The following is a 19,844-nucleotide window of genomic DNA, read 5'->3' on the forward strand; positions in this document are numbered from 1 at the left end:
TCTTTCAAGGACAATAATAAATCTGTTACCTGAGAGAATAGCATGGTTTTGCCCCTCCAAAGTAAAGGAAAAATGGGGAATTACTCAATTAATTAAAATGGAATTGTGCTTTAGACATATAATTGATAAAGTAAAGCCCATATTTATTTAACTATCTGGGGACCAAAGGATTTATTTCATTTAATGGCACATCTCTTATTTAAAAAAAGACATAATCTCCTGCTAAAGAGTTACTAATATTAAATAATGTTTATTGGTAACTAAACCGAGGCCCTGGAGGTGGATTTATGTGCATACCACATTCATTCCATCTACAACCATTTACTGACTAAGCCGATTTGTCAGGCGCTAGAGTCGGCACCCGACATGTAAAGATAAAACATGCAAGAACCTGATAGAGTTCAGTTACAAATTGATTTCAAATATAACTCATAAGGAAATTCTATTCACTTTTATTTACATATGCCTTCAGAAACCATTGTTTTTCATTATCATTTATAGTTTCCTTTTATATAAAAATGCACAATTATATTGACTGGACTACCCGGTCCATTTTGTGTGGGATCTACAGAAAATCCGTCCTTCCCACACCGACACTGTGCATCGAACTGCTAAATTCTTACAGATCTTCTACAGACCATTCAGAAAATAATTATACATCTCTGGATAATAACCATGTGGTCAGGCACAATATTGAGCATTTTCTCTACACGGCACTCCCAATAACCCCATGAGCGCCTCGTTATGCAAACATGGTAACCGAAACTAGGAGAGGGCTTCAACTTGCCCATGGCTACAATTGTGTTAACTGTCAGGGGCAGGATTTCAACTCTTGAGTTCCCACCCTGATTCCTAAACTGCCCTTAACCTTTTCACCATTTCTGCCAGTCAATAATCAGTAGAACTTCCAGGAATGTCCCCAATAGCAAACATTTCCCTATATGTGAAAATTTCCTGATGTAATCACACAGTGATTATTGGATTAGTTGCTATCCAATGCCTTTTGAAAACCAGACACAATTGTGCATAATTGGGAAAATAGCATTAAAGAAACTTTTCATGAAAATATAGTATTATTTTTCTTTCCTTTTTATACTACTAAAATGCTCGGTAATAAATCAGCCTTGCTCATTCAGTGAACACAAGGGGCCAGTCCTCTTTGGGTGAGTTAGTGCTTTTTAAAAAAGCTCCTGCAATCTGAAATGCTGCTTCTTCACCTGGAGACCCAGTGCCTTTGCTGCTCTGATTGCTCCACCCTGGCTTGGGCTTTCTTGTGACATTACTTCCCAGTATTCTGCAGCCCTGCTTTGTTACTTGAAATTGTTCTTCAGTGTGTCTGCGGCGAGTTCTTCCAGCTTGCCCTCTTTGAGATCTTCCCACCTCAGCTCACCATACAACAGCTGGCCAAGGGTCCTGCTGTCCTCTACTATTACAGCGGTGCAACCCAGTGGAGCGGCCCTGTAGCAAGTGTAACTTCACTGCTGTTGGCTTGGCTGTGTTCCAGGACTCTGCGATGCTAACCAAAATCCATGTAACAAATAATGACTAGTCTGCTTACTTTTTAATTATTGCATGTTAGTGAACATCTGTACATCTTTACACTTGATATAATCTTTCTCATTAATCAAATTATTCAAATATTTAGTTTAATACCATATTTCTCTTAGCATAATTTAAATATAACCTTATTAATACATTAGAAACTTGAGTAACTGATGCCTTACAGGCTATGTCATAGGTTCCATGCTAATAATCACTTTCCGGTCAATTATTCAGAAATTTTGTAATGTGCACTTATGCAAAAAATAATGAACACTAACTATTCCTAGAAAATATTAAAGCTACACCAAACAAAAACATGTAGAACCAAAAATATTCTCATAAGCTTCCCTTAAGATATGGAAAAATATTCAGAGTATCAGCATATATTTTGGAAAGCTATAAATGGAAATCTGGTATTAATAAAAATATGAATTTAGTCATTAATATGTTTAAGATATTGGTCTATGTATTATTTTGAGCTCCAAGCTCAAAATATCAGATAGCAAAATATCTTAAAAATTTAAGCTCCTTTGATGCAGAAATGATCCTACTGCTGACTTCATATTCAGTTTCCTTACACTTCCACATAAAATACCCGCAAGTTATAGTTAACATGAAATGGCCAAATACATAAAAATGAAATCATTAGCATCCTTATTCATATTCTGTATATGATGAGGTTTATTAGTTTTCTTATATGGAGAGATATCATAATAAAAACAGAATACAATTGAAATTGTTTCATCAGAAACTTAAGTGCAGAATATTCAAGTACTATAGGAAGAAGTACTTCCACTAAGAAGAAAAAGGAAATAAAGTATAGTTACAGACTAATTGATTATGACAGTACTAGGCAGGCCATATTGGCATGCCATAGATCATTTAACTGTAGTAAATTATATAGCATCTTTGACTAAAAACTAATCTTCATATATCATTAGTATTGTATAATTTCATGATTGGTTATATTAATAATTCTTACCTAGAAGGTGAGAAGAACAAATAAAGGCTCAGGTTATACTTGATAAAAGCAAGTTATATACATTAGCCAGGATTGAAGAGTGTTGACCTTTTTTTTTTTCCAGTTTTGGAAAATGTTCCCGGCTTGCTCTGATATGTTCATGGAGTGGTCCTGTTTTCCTCTTGACCCTCCATGCTTACAGTGACCTTGCCTGTGTTGACTGTGCTGTGAAGTTGTTTATGTCAAATAGTAGAACACCATGGCCTGGCTGCAAGTGCCAAGCCAGCTCCTAACAAGAGCGAGGCATAAATGACAGCGACAGACCATCTTCCCCTTTCAGTGGCTGCTTTTCATTATGTCAGTGTTAATAGTCTCAGGAAGCTAAGGCAAATTGGAGAGAACACTTTCAAACATCCAGATAATGATAAAACAAGGGTTGCAGTCTGCTGTCTTGTGCATTGTACCACAGTATCATTTTCTGTTCTAGAATAAAGGGCTAGTGCCCTTTCCTTACTTCTACTCTCCCCAATACTGCCATGTCCTAGTAGTGTAATTACAGTATGATATACCTGCCAGTTTGTGTTGTAGCTATCACAAGTGATACATATAATTTTGCACATACATGTAGTTAAAGTTTAATAGTGTTAACTACAGTATAGCTTCTATATATGTAATGGTGAGCATATTTTTCCATAAATTCCATTGTACAAGAAATGTATTGTCATCTTGCAAATATGTAAATTACTTTGTTTTATGAACTTTTGTTATGCAAACAGCCAATATTTATTTTCAGTCAATTAGCTTCTTCCCATCCCTTCTGTCCCTGAGTGCTTTAGTTTCCTGAGGTTGAGTCAAAGTTGCAAGGACCGAAGACATTAGAAAACTATAGTGAGGAAAAAGATGGGGCAACTGGAACTGAACAATAATTTTAAAAAAGAAAACTATTGTATTTTTTGCTGAATTAGCATCTAATGTGGCTAATTTACAGATCTATATTATTGCAGCTGGTCTTTAGAGATCCATGCATGTCACAGCTATTTCCTCCTCATCTAGACTACAAAACATGACAAGTGCGTTGGCTCTTGGCAATTTATCCTAAAGTACTCTTAGGTACGCGCAAAGCACACTGGAGTCAGAAGAAACTGCAGGCTTCCTCAGACACATCTGTGTAGACAATTCGTAAAGACATTTCTTCTCACTTTGTACCACACCGGTGCAGGGGCACTTGGATATCTGGGGGTCAGAGGGCTCAGGCTAGGACCCTACTTTCACTTTTCTAAAATATCTGGAGAGTACAATACTATCCTTTCTTGAGTCAAGTAGGAAAAATGTTCCTTTTTAGCATCGAATTCAATCATTCTCTTTCTCTGAATCCAGAGCACTATATCTAGTTCAGTGTAGTATTGACTCTTAATCTACTCTTCTAAATCAATTGTTTATAGAATTAATACTATTCCTTGAATCCAACTATCCAGCCTTGGCTTTCAAAATGAACTATTTTGGAGGAGGTCAAGAGGCACGTGGTGATATGTGGAAAGTGACCTAGATTAATATCCTCAAGTAATATTCTACCAAATACATTTTTGCAGGTAGCAAAATTATTAGCCATACAACTTTGTTTTTAATTATTCTAATGCATATTTATATCTGGTTTATAAGAAATGCATCATGTACAGTTTTTAAAATATAAACTGGATTTCAATATAATATAGCATCAATGTATTTTAAAGTATGATATTTTAGACCTGACAATATCCGATTGTTAAAATTCTCATCTGTTTTGTTATTAACCATAGGATGTATATATATATAATTTTATCTTCAAATATACATATATATTTGCTACATTATGTTTCACAAAATTAATTATTCTACAAAATAGCAGCATTTCCCATACACTGAAATAAAGAAAGAGAAAAATTTATAGTTTTAATTTTGACTGATAAAATAGAATAGCCAAACTTTGTGTACAGAACCCCATGGAACTGGTTTAAATTAAGATTTCCTCAGCTTGCTGTCCTGTGCAAAATCAAGCAGTGATTTTTTTTCATTTTCCCAAATTGTAAATCCATCTCTGCTGGAACCCAGCCTTCTCCGGAGTGCACCAGATGAGGATAGTGTGGAAACCCCACAGGCGTGTTGCAGCCCTACAGGGCAAAATGCAGCGTTCGGAGAGGACGTTTCCTCCAGATCTCCCTCAGAAGTTCAAGGACGTGATGCACCTCTCGGAAGAGCTTATGATTCTTCAAAATTAAGTCCTGTTTTGTGCCACTGGGATGTTATTAGGGAGCTATTATTCTGGATGACGGACGGTCTATATGATAAAGTAAATAATGTACATCACCGAGGTCCTCAAAATGACCGAAGATGATCTCTTCTTCAGACGGGGCATTTTAAAGTTTAAGTGGGCAGTAAATCTTGGAAGATTTTTGTTTGATGAAAACATGTTGCTAATATGATAATTTTACAAATTTCTAATTAAGAATCCTAACAGAATTTAAATTGTGCTGGGCATGTTCCAAAGAAATGACTTAAATATAATATTAGACACAACGATAGAAGTTTTAAGATTTAAGAAACCCAGCTTTAGAAAGTTACTCTTTACAATGATAAAAGTAACATTTAAACTGTCTTTTACTCACTTTGAAAATAAAAGGTAAAGATAATATGAGAGAATCGCTTTATTCCATTAGAGTGCAAATAAAGGTAAGAGACTATTTCATGAAATTTATTCCAACTGTTGTGAACTTTGTCCAAATGGGTGTAGAACTTAGCTTGCTTTGGCAGCACAAGAACTGCATTGGGAATAAGTAGCGCCCTGAAAAGGCCAGTGTGACCACTTCACATGGTTGAAAGTCACACTTGACAAATATTTACTTGCTAAAGAGATGCTGACTTCATGATCCAACATTCAACTTAGAACTATTTTACTGATATCTGTAAAATATGAAGCAAGGAGGTCACAGTTTCATTTATCAAATATAAATACCCAAATTCATTTTTCTCATTTTGATTTTTTAAGGAAAAACCCACAAATTTTAAAGCTTCATAAGATGATTTTGTCATATCTATGTCTTTTAATTCAATAGATACTAATTATTAAGTTTGACTGCCTCAGTCAGGGCAGCAGAGAGTGGCAAAATGAGGTTTACATTGGGACTACTCAAAACAGTTAATTAAGCTATTGTCATAATTATAACCTGCATGTCTTTTTCCATAAAATCAACTGTGAACCTACTTTTGCCAACCCCTGAAGAATGAAAAAAGATGACTATAATGGAATGCCTACCTTAAAGTAGCTTAGAGCAAAGAAAAAACAGTGACCAAGTCTCAGTTTTATATTTTCACTAGTATGCAGTAGCTCCTTCAAACATCCAAAGAAAAAGTCACAAGTCTCTCTTGATTTGGGCCTTAACATATTCATTTTTAACATATCCTTTTTAACACCTTTTTTATAACATATACTTTTAAAAAACATTTTAACATATCCTTTTTAAGAGAAAGCACTATCACATGTTTTTAAGAAAAGTCATTTATCTTTCATGAGATGAAAAAAGATTTCTCCATGTTGTGTATAAAATTCACAATAAAAAATAAGAATTAAAAATTCTAAGATCAATGTCAAAGTAACCAAAATTAGGAGAAATAAGGATGATTAAACAGAGTTGTATGTAAATGGATAAAATGAAAGAATGTGAATTATAATGTGATCCCCAAGTACGAGAAAATATTCACACAGATCACTTATGTATATATTTACCTTTGAGAACCTGAAACAATTACCAAAAAAAAAAAAAAAAAAAAGGAAAGAATTCCCTTCAGCTAAATGTTCTCTTCCTCTGCTCTTCCTTCTAACAGTCTTCACTACTGAGGTCTTGTTATGTTACAACCTTTCCATCTGTTTAGCCTTCTGCCAGAGTTTTACTCTACTGGGCAAAGCTATATGTTAGCTATATGTTAGCCCACCCATTCGCTAGAAAGAAATAATAATAACAATAATACCTGATCGTAAACCAACCACTGCTTCGTACACATGTTATCTCATTCGATGTTGCCAGTAGTCTTGGAGGTAAATAGGCAAGATTCCTTGTTTTAATTTGAAACATTAGTAAATTAACTCTGGTAACACAGTTTGTGAATTAAGAGTTCCTAATACATTTTCAACTTTCCAGGTTTATCAGGCATTTTTCAATAAATAAGCAGAGAATCTTCTCTTGAAAATAAGAGAGCTCAGGTCTCTCGTAACCTCAGTAAAGTTCTGAGCCAGTTACAATTAATAAGAACGGCAGCTACTCTCATAACCTCAGCACTTTCTTGCCCTCGTTTCAGAACAAATATAGTAAACCTTCACTTTGTCTTTTTCTAATAAGCTCCCTATGCGGGAATAGTCTATCTTGTTTTCCCGTTGTTATATATTTGAAACTGAGTCAGCATGTCTCATGTAAGATACGAATACCCTCACAGGCCCTGTGTTATTAAATAATTACCCTCTGTTCCCCTGAAAACCCACAACTTTCACCATCTGTCACACCCACCACGCCACAATCCATCACCTTGTCCATGCGCCTCCCACACCCATAAGCCAAGGAAGCGTTGCCTTGATTTCTGCCTCCATAGTACTGGCCACATATTCATTCCCGCTGCTTTATTCCCTTTCAGGGGTGGTTTTGTGTGTGTATGTGTGCAGCAGATGGGAGATTTACTCCAGCTTCCCCCAGTGCCACTGACGGTGGTCCCTCTCTGAGACCTAGGCTTTGTTGCCCATTGTTTATCCTTGGATCTGGACTGGACCTTGTACTTGTTTTTCTAAAAAGTAACACTTCATTTTTTATTACTTTAGCATAGAATAAATATAACTAATAACCTAATTAGCCTGTACAAAATTCACATACTCAAATACTGCCTTTGTGAAATAAGGCTAACCTTGGCAAGAGATTTGGCAAGTGTGAGCATTCAACATTTTCTATTTTGTTCTCTTTTATTCTACTTCAATCTACTATGTTTTATTCGAGTCCTTTCTCTTATGTCATCTAAAAGATGAAGGATGAAAATAAAATAAATTTCTAGCTTTCCAAATGGATCATGGTTCACAGTTTGGTAAGGTGATGCCGTACCTTGCCAGCGATGTTCCACATTGGAAAATATTTACCCAAAGGATAATAGCTGCTGCTCACCAGGCTGCCAAAGTCTTTGGCCTCACATCTGGGAACTACTCACCAAGTGTTAAATGAAGTCCAATGTATTCCAGCAGAGGTTAAGAATACGTGTACTATCACCATTTGGGCATCAACTCATAGGAAAATTATATTATTAAGGAAACTTTTAGATGCTGCTTTTTTCTACAATCTATTTGTAATATATAAGAGAACAATCATTTGTTTTATTAATTGGTGTAGCCCTGCATTTAGACAGTTGCTGGAACACAGTGAACACTGAAATATTTGTTGAATGAATCAATGAATGTTTGGAAGAGCTTTAGTAGATTGTTACTTATTCATGCATTTTCTCATTCAATAAGCATCTGATAAATGTCCATTATATGTTAGTCACTTTACTGTTTCTTGGTTGCCTTACGAAATTAATTTAAGTCAAGTCCTTGTTTTTAAGAATCTCCTGAAGTAGTGAAATATGTCTTCAGTAAGTTTCTGAGGGTTAAAGGACATTAAATAATAGATTTATAAATATTTATTTGTATATATGGGATTAACATATATCATATATGTTTTTTCCTTGTCAGTTAGTCAACAAATATTTAAACAGCACCTGGAATGTGTCAGGTATTGTTCTAGGTCTGGAATACAAAATGATAAAAGAAAAATGCCCTGCCTTGAAGGAGCTCCCCATTTAGTGGGGCAGGATAAAAATGCAGTCTCAATAAACAAACAAGGTAAAAATAGACATTATGAAGAAATAAAACATGGCAAAGAGATGGGAAATAATTTGGGAGAAAGAGTTAGGTTAGAAAGAAGAGTTATATGTTAGCATAATGTCTAAATTCTTCTAGAGGACAACAGAAAGCTACAATATTGGGGAAACAGGAGCAAAAAATGGGGGAGAAACTACCTTCTCCTTTCTCAATTCAAAAGGACACACTCTTGTGCCATTCAGAATTTGAAGAAGAAAAAAAAGTTTTCACTAGTGTGAGTTATTCATTCTCCATGAATATAAAAAAATGACAAAAATATAAGAAAAGTAAGAAGAGAAACAACTTGCTCTTTTTCAGCAACCAAGGTTGATACAAAATATTTAGCTTGAAAGGACAGAGTGTTAAATGAAGCCCGTGTTTAAAGGCAAATGATTGCAATGACATGCATTTCTCATATCAGAGCAATTTAGATAGGAAATAACCAGTAAGCAAACATTCTATATTATAAATGAAAAATCCTGGAAGGATTATTGCTGTCTTTTCACCAAACATATCAGCTGGAAAATTATTCAGCCCGAGGCACAGGAAACAAATATCATCAAGTATAACAGTGTTGTTTGGATCCTTATCCTATCCTCAAGGACTGTCATGTCTTCGATACTTATTTCGTTGTATGTTGCCTTTCAGTACAAGCCTTTATGTCTGGTAGGCTCTGTGTTCATTTTTGATTGCTGTCTCTGTGAACTTCTGGAATCTTAAGCATACCGAGGACGACCGCTTTTCCTGAAAAAGTATTATGATTCCAAAGCTGAAAATAAATACAATTTGAGCAAATCTGTAGTAAATTTATATAAGTAGATTGTTTCAAATGTTTACATTTAAAAACCTAGATTTATTTATTTTCACAGAAGCCAGAAATAGACAGTATCTAGTATAGGACAGTATTACAGTAATCTCTCAGTAAACATAATCTAAATGGGGAAAAAATAGTAAAACCATTCTATTACAAGCTAAGTCTGAGAAGGAAAACAGAAATATACTCCCTTAAGAATCACTTCTCACTACTTGCCTTCTCTGCTTATAGAATAGGGTTTCTGACCCTGGAGGTTTATTTCCCAAGCTCTCAAGGCAGAGGAATGGGAGAAAGGAAGAAGCTAGAGTGTTTCTGTTTGTTACCACTTTCATCACAGTGCCAGTGATGTCTCCAGCAGCCTATATCTCCCCTGTGGATCTTCCACTAGGCTGGACTGCCTGAATCCAGCTGTGGCAGATAAACCTTTCCGCTTAACATAGGTCACATGGCCTTTTTCTTTTTTACTTCTAGCCAAAGAGCTAGTGGCTGGCCATCGTTGCCAATGGCTGTCTTACATTGTCGTTCCATTTTGTTGCGCAGTTTTTCTATTACCAGTGTAACCTATTCTCTTTCTGAAATTCTCTCTGCTTTAAATTTGCTGTGTGGTTTTGTTTTCTTAATTAACACTTGAAGGATATAAGCAATGTTTAATGTACTCTACACATATGTGAGATATTAAAATATGGTGTTTCTTATGAAATATTAATATGCTCATAAATCTGGTCATAAATGTGCATCCCTATATTCTTTTCCATTCTCCATTTTTTTAATTGGGTACTTATATAAATGCTCTATAAACTGTTTCTACAGAATTATTTCACAGTGCTCATCAGTTCCTGTGTGGTAAAGTCTTTCTTGTTCCTCTGTGCCTAACACCCACTTGAAAAATCTGAGTAGATCTATACAGTTCCTCTTTCCAGAACACTTCCATTTCGTGAAAGAGCAAACCACTTTTCTCAGCATTCTCGTGTTCCCACCTCTTCCAAATTGTTATTACTGGAATTGCTCCCTGCCCCCAACAAATTGAATCTATACAAGCCAGACAACTAAGAAGGGAAAGGAGGAGGAAGAAGAAAAAAAGGAGCAGGGAAAGAGGAAGAGGGGAAGGTAAGGGGGAGGAGTTGTGGGATAGGAGGGAGATAGAGCATCACTTTTTTGAGGAGGATTGGATTTAGGATTGTTCTATGTTTCACTGACTATTGTTCTACATTATGAAAAATATAAATCTACAGTGAAGTGATGAACCAATACTCAAAAAGAAACAAAAATGAGAAAAATAAAATCTAAGCTTCTTGTTGCAGTTCTTTTGAAGTCAACCTTTATTCCTAATCTTTCCATGTATGTGTTCTAAATACATATATACATATATATATATATACACACACATATGCATATTTATTTTAAATAATTTGGGTTTATATTTATTATTTATAATTTATTTTTACTAGTTATAATTACTGTAGGAGTATTTATAAATTGTGGGGAATATTCCAAACTAATTTAATCATTTTTATTAAGCTGAATTGATTTCTGTTACTTGAAAACTAATCTTTTTTTATATACTACAAATACAATGTTATTATATTGTATTAATATATCATACTATTAAAGCTGTTTCTTGCAACAAGGTCATGCCTTGTGTTAAGGTAATGAGGTCTCACATAGAAGCTAAATTATTCTAGTTTTCTAGAATAAGTTTTTAAAGGCTTGTACTCCAGATTCCAACCAAAATTGAAAGCAAAAACCACAGGTGGGCTGCAAAGTGGAATCTCAGCTTTTCTCAGCCTTGACCATGAATAAGTCAAAATGTCTACCCAGGTTGAGGGTGAATTTTAAGATGGTTTAGAAATAGAGAGAAAGCTAGAAAGAGAAAAAATCAGAAAATATATCAGGGAAGTTGAGCCAGCTCTTTGAGATACAATATTTATATTTTAAAGCAATTGGTGGAATAGGTTTGGTACCCAAGACCTCTAAATAGTTAGTTGATAAGAACACAAAAACCTGCTATGTGAAATTATACTTTTTTATGTGTTTTATTTAATGTATTTTGTTTCCTGCTCCTTGTGTAAGTGAAATAGAGGGCTCCAAGGGCAAAATAAAATTCTGCTGACAGAGAGACAGCATGGCAGGTTAGAGCTGGTAGTTTCAAAATGTCTGTTTTGTTTTCTTATATATTTATAAAGGAGACTTTAAACTTTAGGCATTCACAGTAGCAATGTAGAAACTTATTCTAATTTAGTTTTCTCCAGTTTTATTCTGTCTCTTTAAAAAATGCTGTATCACATTTTTAATGGGACAGTTATATTTAAAAACATAAAAAATATATTGTTAAGAGAGTACTGCCTTAGAATGGTATGGAAAAAAAAGTTTATTCAAACCTGCCCTGTGCTTTTCCTTAAGACACACTTTTGCCCTTTCCTAAACATACACATGAACTCACACAATTTTTTTTTGCTGACTAAGGTGAGAATTTCAAAATAGATTGAACTTTTAGCAAATAATTACACAGATAAATTTGTCTAGTTATACTTTGCCTCTCCCATTTTTTTTTCTCAAAACCTTCGAGTATGTTGCTCTTTCTTCCTCAACTCACTGGCTATTTTCCAATAAGTCTAAAGGGGTTAAGTGATTAAAGGGATTTTCCCATTGTATTTATACTTACATTTTAAGTGGAATATTTTTGGAGATTGAAACATTTATTTATTTACAGTAAATAAGTGTTTAGTGGTGGAAAATTTGACTTTGACAATATATATTCAAATAGTAAGGCAAACATTTCAATAAGTTGCTAGTCAAATATTGCAAAAGTATAAGTAAAGATTATAAAATCTCATATTAGAATCTTGCATTAATCGTAATAAAATTAATCTATCACTTATGTAACAGCAAATACATTTTTTTTTAAACAGTGAGTTTATTCTTGTTAGCTAATATCTTATTTTGGGATCTTATGGAATACAGTCAGTTCACTCAATAGGATGCAAATATATATTTTTTAATGTTCTGTGTTTGTTTACATTTAAGTTCCTTTTCATTGACATAAAGAATGAAACCAGATGCTATATATTCACATAATGATGATTAGATCTATGTCCAGATGATGGATTTTTTTAAAGGTGTGGATGGTGTTATTAAAATTTTATATTTAAATTTAAATACAATATTAGTTATGAGAACACTGATAAAATTTTTATATTTTTTTAAAAAGGGTTTAATCAAATTATTTTAATCAACTTAAATATATTTCAGTGAATTAGCATGTCTAATAATGATAAATACTAGTTTTAACCTGATAGTATAGAAGCGTGGTGATGGAGTGAAGATCTAGCAGTCAATATTTAGTTTCTCAAAACTCAAAATTCATATTATTTCACATTACTAATAGTGGTTTTTCAGTCTAGAATTGTCCATTCAATAAAATTATGCAGGGCATAATTTTTGAAATAAGTGCAAAGGTAACCACTACTGATTGTTATGTTAATGAAAAGTGTCTTCAAGCAAGTTCCATGGACCTCTAAAATATGATTTCTTATGTCACCACCTGATGGTAATTACTTACTCATCAATTGAGTGTCTCAAAGATTTCCTTTTCACATTCTGAGTGCCTACCTGCTGGAGTTAAAATAGCCATATAGCTGGAACCATATTGGTCAGCTCAATTTTATCTAATTCTTAAAAATCACTTAACATATCTCTTAAATTATTTGCAAGACTATTCATATAAATGATTTCATAAGTTAAAAAATCCTTTGTTAGACCTCTATGTATATTAGGCTAAACATAGTCCCTGTAATTCCTATAAGGGTTTCCAATCTTAAGGAAAATACTTCCCAATCCCCGCTACCATTGCCCTGGTGGCCACTGCCCATTTAACACTGCCTGCTTTTGGCTCCTGCACAACCATGTCTGGCATTAACTGAAATACTGAACCTCCTCTTGATGTGTTATTACCATAAATCTTAAGATCAAGTATTATTTTCTGTAGCTGTCACTTGTTCTAATGGAGGTGCAGGCGGTATTGTCATTGTGACATATCATTCGCCATTGGTCTTTACTTTCCATCACTGACATTTTCAAAGTAAAGTCATCCTATCTTTGACTATAGAGGTTGTACTGTATGGTCAAGTCTGGCTCCACACTGACCATTAATTCTTTCCATTTTAACAGTGTTTTAAATGCAGCGAGATTATAAGTGGTAGGCTTCTGGGTTCTAGATGCTCACATTGTTGATTAATCAATTTTCCTTTTATCAGTATTCTGAGTATTGGGATAAAAGGGATATTTTCCAGGGAGAAAGTCACTAGAACACCTTTTAGCACCTGTTTCATAGGGTGCATGAGAATATAGTCAGAATGATACATAATATTTCTGAAAGTAGTACAGGAAAACTTGGTTAAAATAGAAACATCCAAAAATATGCAAAGATAAAAATACATGGCAAAAATAGTTATGTTACAATGAAGGTTAGAAAGTGAGATATACATCAAATACACTAAAACAAGAGTATATGTCATTCAGCAGGGCAAAGTTACACATAGTTATAAGAGATGGTATCTAAAAAAGAGTAAATACAATAAAATTCAGTTCCTTTTAAAGATGAAGGCATAATGATACATTTAGGAAAAAAATTGATACCAACTAATGAAATATTTCACAGTATAATGAAATATTAATAGTATATAGATAGTCAAACAATTTACTGAATTTAAAACAAAGAAATCTTAAGAATGTCATTAAATTCTAATATTTTACTTTTTAATCTTTTATAGGGGCCTAACAATGTTGGAGATAAAAAGGTAGAAATTCAGTTTAGTAGACACTAAAAGACCCAAAATATGCATATATTAATTTCCTTTATATTCCATCATTCTTTTCACCTTTGCTTCTAGAAACACTATCAAAATCTTGTGCCACATGCTGTATTTGGCTGGGTGAGAGGTAACAAATGTAATGGAATATGGTGCTGAAATATGGAGTTGAAAGTGATTTATGGTTAAGCAACACTTATGCTAAAGGAATGCCCTTTCAATATGTAAGAATAGAAAATGGCTCTAAAATCTGAAGAAACAACATAGAGGAAGACACGGAGGCTTGAAAGTGTTCATAAAATTTAGACATTGATGATAAATTCACCTCTTACAACTTCCTTTTCAATTCTAATGAACATTAGATGAAAGATGGCAGGCACATTTTTGATAGAAGATACTCAAAGTTCAAATTACGTTAGGAAATTAAAAAGTGAGCACCTAGGCACTCTAAATAACTTTGAGTGTCTTCAGTAAAACGAATTAGTTTCTGAGGTACAGTAAAATTGGCACTGATATCACTGATTTGTAGTTAATGATCTCTAAAGAACTATGTTGAGAATTAATAGAGTCCTAAATGCTGTGTTTTATTTCAGCGATAATATGAGAAGGCAGGGTTCCTTTGATAAGACAGTAAGCCTGGAAAAAACAGAAGGCAGCAGGAAAGGAGGAAGATCAAATATAAGATGGCTCAATTCCATAAAAGAAGCCATAGGCATGAGTCTCCAGGAGCTGAGCCGGGCTGTTGAGGACCTTGTGCTGTGGACACTACTCATTTGTGGGATTGCCAGTAGTCAGAGCCAACTCAATGGCACATTGTACACGTGAATGTTGTCAGGCTGGTTCAGTTTTGGAAAATGACAGACATGATTTAAATTTTGTTAAGTAGGTGCCTATGTGTGTTGCTGGACAGGGGATCTGGCCCTGAGTGGGTCTGTGTAAGCCTGGCTAATGGTGTGTGGGTTCTTGACTGCATGCAAGAACTATTTTACAACACGAGTCCAAGTGACTATGAGTATATGTTTATTATAGCTGGGGACCGTGAAACAAGGAAGGAATAGCATTGAAGAGGCAACAGGACAGCCTAGGTTGGGCTGCTTTAGCTCACTGGGAAGTCAGAGAAAAGGGGCCCTAGAGACAGGTTCAAAGGGTAAGCCCAGAATGAGCTGCTGTTGCCTGTTGCTCACCTGGTTGCAAGTTTCCTGGGGACCCTTAGAGTTTAGAAGCTGTGTGCCTGTGGCATGAGAAGAGGGCGAAGGGAATGGTGCAGGTGAGCTGCTCAGAGGGATAGTGTGTGCTAGATCCTTTGTCTTGAGGGTTTTTCTCTTTCTCTTACAGGTGGGCATCTTAGGGGCAGTCTCAGGAGAGGGTTTCAACAGAATATTATCAGGTCTCCAGGTGAGCTCTGTCAGGGTCGTGGTCTCTACTGATTGGTCAGTGCCAAAGTAGGAAGTCATTAGAACTGGTCCTGGTGTCCCCAACCTGGTTTTGCTGCTTTTCTGTGCCTGGAGGTGAAATACAACTGAGGCCTAGATGTTATCTCTAGGGAGGCGAATTTCTGGATCTCACTGTAAATTCCTCAGCCAGTTTGTTCAACTATCTTGTCTCAGTTTTCCTATTCCACTTTCCAAGGAATTTTTGTAGCTTCTTACTATCCTGCCTCATGAGAACTTAAAAAGACAAGAAGGGAAGAGGTCATTGCTAAGAGCCAGAATAAAATACAAGGAACAACAAAGAACAAGTCTCAATAAGTACAACTCATTTCCTCTTTTCTTTCCTTCTTTTTCTCTATTCCTTCCTTCTATCCTTCCTTCCTTCCTTCCTTCCTTCCTTCCTTCCTTCCTTCTCTCTCTCCCTACTCCCCCTTCTTCCCTCTCTCTTATCTCTTCCCTCCATTCTTCCTTCCTTCATTCCCTCAGTTCCTTCCTTCCTCCTTCCTTCCTTCCTGCCTTCTTTCCTCCACCCCTCCTTCCCTTCCTTCCTTCTTCCATTCTTTCTTTTGTTCTTTTTTGAATGCACTTGTCATAGCTAATTAGGAAAATAATATAGCTAGGATTTCTCAACTTTGGCATCTTGTTGTCTTGGGCCTGAAAATGTTTCTGTTGTTGTTGTTGTTGTGAGGAGACTGCCCTATGATTTGCAGGATGTTTTGCAGCATTCCTGGTTTCAACCAACCAGATGCTAGAAAAATGTCCCCCTCCCCCACTCCTTGGGGTTGTGACAACCTGTTTCTTTCCCAGAGTGCAACATTTCACATGATTAAGAACAATTGTTATATATACAAGGTATCTAAATTTTTCAGGGTGGACAAAATCTTTCACATTATTGTGATAAAATAAGCGTATATAAATGGAACATCTTTAATAATTAAGCACATTTTATCTGTTTTGTTTGCATAGTCACAATTATTTTTTGAAAGTCTACTTAGAGTCAGGCACAGTATCTGGCGTTGGTATGAATCACAATGTGACAATATATCGGTATCGATTTTCAGGAATTTTTTCATGCTTCTATCTTTATTTCTCTAATTGCAACATTTTACTGATGATCTGGCTGTAGACAAGATGTGGGTTCCTCAGCCTTGTTGAAGTGGATTTCCAAAGCCTGATCAGCATTTTCTGTGACAAGAGGAAAGGAGAAAAATGAAGTTGGAGGATCTTTTAGGCTGAAGAAATAACAAGTATGAAAAGCCTTAATAATGGAAATCACAAGGACTGTTAGGAAAACTTTAAAATATACACTTTCAGTTGGAGATAAGCAGTGAGGAAAAGTGTGGGTGAGCATGAGTATATAATGATAAAGATATAAGAATGTCCTGATTGTTGCTGTAGACAGTCAAAGTGCCAGGGAATCTCCCCCATTGGCCAAGATGTCAGCAGGGGAGGTTCTTACATTGAGCATGACAAAAGCTGGAGACATGAATGGATAGGGCTGAGCATATGGGAAGCTAGAAAGGGGAATTGATAGGGCCCTGATTATGTCAAAAGCTAGAAAGATTGGGTAGGAATAAAAGGCCTCTCCTCCTTATCCCTAAAGAACCTAGGGCTTGAGCAGGAAGATTGAGAAAGTCTTTGAGACAGGAGTCCACCCTTCCCCTTCTCGAAATTGTGTGGCACTGGAACAAAACCTCTTTCTTTTTGCACCAGCACCTGCCTCAATGACTTTGGCTTTTGTGGTGGCAGGCAGTGGAGACTCTGCTGTGTTCAGTTTCATGAGGGGCCTTATAAATAACACTTAGGATGTTTTACTTTATAGACAGTATGAGAAAACACTGAAGGACATTAAGAAGGTGATAAAAAGGCATTTGTTATTTGCAACATTAACTCTCTACGCGATACAAGAAAAAAGTTTAGGCTGAGAACAATTTTAAAAAATCACAGTGATTTAGGTAAGAGGTGAGTGTGGCTTTAAGTGGTATGGTGGCCGCAGGACTGGAGAGACATAGAGAAATTGAAGAATTTGAAATAAATTTTGCAAACAGAGAAAGAAGATGCTGTTGTGTAAGATCCAGCCCCACCCTGTTCAGAACTGAAATAATCCCACAGCGTCCGGGGTGTTGACAACGGATAGCTGTCAACTAATTGCTGATCCGGAATTGCATTCCAGAAGAGAGTCACCTTGCCCAGAGTCCCGACCCACATCTGTGGTCATCCTGCATCCAATGAAAGGTGAAGGCAGAGTTTTACAATTCCAGAATATTTCTTACACATAAGTAGTACCTAGAACATGTCCTTTGTTTCAGACACCTGGGATTTTTCTTTTAGTTCATAGATATCATGTAAGCTACACATTACTGATGATTAAAATATTACTCCTAGATCAAATATTTGCATTTCTCATGGGCACTTTATTAAATGAATAATAATGTTGAATGGAAATTCCTCTGAGAAACGGTGGCTGTCACGGTAATGAAAGGTGGTGACTTTCTTGACTAGGCTTAGAGTGTTTCCTGAGTAACTTTCATTGTTTGGAAGTTTCAAAACTTCTATTCATTCTGAGCAATGTCAAAATTGTATTGATAGTCAAAATACGCACAAGGTGTCACAGTTTTCACTTGGAAACGTTTTACATGAAAGGCTAAGTGACAGCCCAAAGTTAGGAATGCACTTACAAGCTCAAGAGAAGAAAAAAATAGTAGCAAGGAAAAAAAAAGGTACCAGAACAGTAATACTGTGAAGCACTCAAAGACTGTACAAAATATACCTGTCTCCTATTTTCCCTTCAATATTGCAGCTTTGCTAAATGTTTTACTACAAATTTTAGAAGGCAGAACTATGTGCCTTATAGTTGTGTTAAAATGAAAATAAACTCCACCAATGATTACTGACTCAATGTTTCTTGCTCCTATCCACATTCATATTTTCTCAGAATTTTGGGGTATGGTTCTTAGAATGATCCAGGCAAATGACAGGTGTGTGATGAGCCTCGTGGCTGCGATGTATGAATGTCCATGTGCTTCTTTCCGATTCTTCTTTAGCATCTTTGTTCTGAAATGTGACAAAAAGGATGTACTTTGTTAGATGAGACACAGTTCAAGTAATCCTTACTTTTAAGTTTTCCAATCACATTTCATTCTGGAGGCATTTATTTTAAAGTGATCTTGATTGTCATTAAATCTGGCAGATGCATCTGAGCGTCTGCAGTGCCACGGTTCCCTTTGGGAAGCTGGAAGCCAAAGCAGGGAGTGGCTGTTGTACAGAGAGCAACATCCATGTGAAACAGCACTGAGCTTTGACCTTGGCGTTTCTCTTTAGCTACTTCTAGCGTTTATACAAAGGGGCAGCGACTCATTGGCTTTGTCATTACGTTGGTCATGTTACATTAATTCTAAAGCCTTGATGTTTCAGAGCCTCTATCTTTAATTCTTATTTGTTTATCATAAGAGTTCAGACTTGAATACACTTACTCATCAGAATAAATCTATGTTAGGCCCCTGGCTGAGTAACTCAGTCGTTCAGAGCATTCTCCCGACATGCCGATGATGTAGGCCCAGTCCCTGAACAAGACACATAAAAGAATTAACCTGTGAATGCATAACTAAGTGGAGCAAGTCGATATTTCCCTCTCTGTCGCTCCTTTCCTCTCTCTGTTTAAAATCAATAATAAAAAACCTATTTTATGCTTTTAAATATTTATTTGGAAATAATAAATATCTGGTTACAATGTAACATTTCTAATTGGAGAATAATGTTAATATAATCATTTCCTGGCCTAGCTTATGAGTGGCTTTGTTGGCATTTGAAAATAATTTATTAGCTTTTACTTCTATGATAAACAAAATAAAATATTTCTTTTACTTCTCTCCATTTTAATCAGAGTATGGATTTTATCTGTATACTCACATACAGTGATACATTTTTAATATTTTATCAGCCTGCAAAAATTATGACATTTAAAATAACATATATGTACATTTAAGTTCATCCATAAAATTGAAATTATTTAAACTAGTGAAGACTTACATGATGGCTAAGTAATAAAAGCAGAAACTTTTCTATTCTAATGATGACATACATGTATTGATGATATTTGGGTTTGTCCAGAAAGTATACAGCTACATACTATGAAAAACAGAGACAGTTACTGAAGAAGATACAAGAAACGTTGTACACAGGACAATGATTCCTCGTCCCTTTCAAAGTAGGCACTTTGGGACCTCATACAGTTCTCCCAATAGCTGTCAGCTGCCTTGTTGTATTTTCCTGATTCTCATTAACTATCTGAAATCTCTTCCCTTTCAAAGGTGATTTTAGTTTTGGGAAAAGTCAGAAGTCACATGGTGCCAAATCTGGCTCATTGGCAGTGGTTTAAATCAAG

The 19,844-nt window shown here is 35.4% G+C and overlaps 1 long non-coding RNA gene across 1 annotated transcript; it reads right to left on the minus strand.

Annotated features, from left to right (window-relative positions):
• Positions 1–16,466: 16,466 nt before the first annotated feature.
• LOC123480331 (uncharacterized) lies at positions 16,467–19,005 on the minus strand. The gene is made up of 3 exons (XR_006656284.2): positions 18,934–19,005; positions 18,356–18,514; positions 16,467–16,645 (listed from the first exon to the last, which is right to left on the minus strand). It is a non-coding gene; the product is annotated as an uncharacterized lncRNA (long non-coding RNA).
• Positions 19,006–19,844: the final 839 nt, after the last annotated feature.

This window comes from Desmodus rotundus, chromosome 13 (assembly GCF_022682495.2).
Source record: "Desmodus rotundus isolate HL8 chromosome 13, HLdesRot8A.1, whole genome shotgun sequence".
NCBI lineage: Eukaryota > Metazoa > Chordata > Mammalia > Chiroptera > Phyllostomidae > Desmodus > Desmodus rotundus.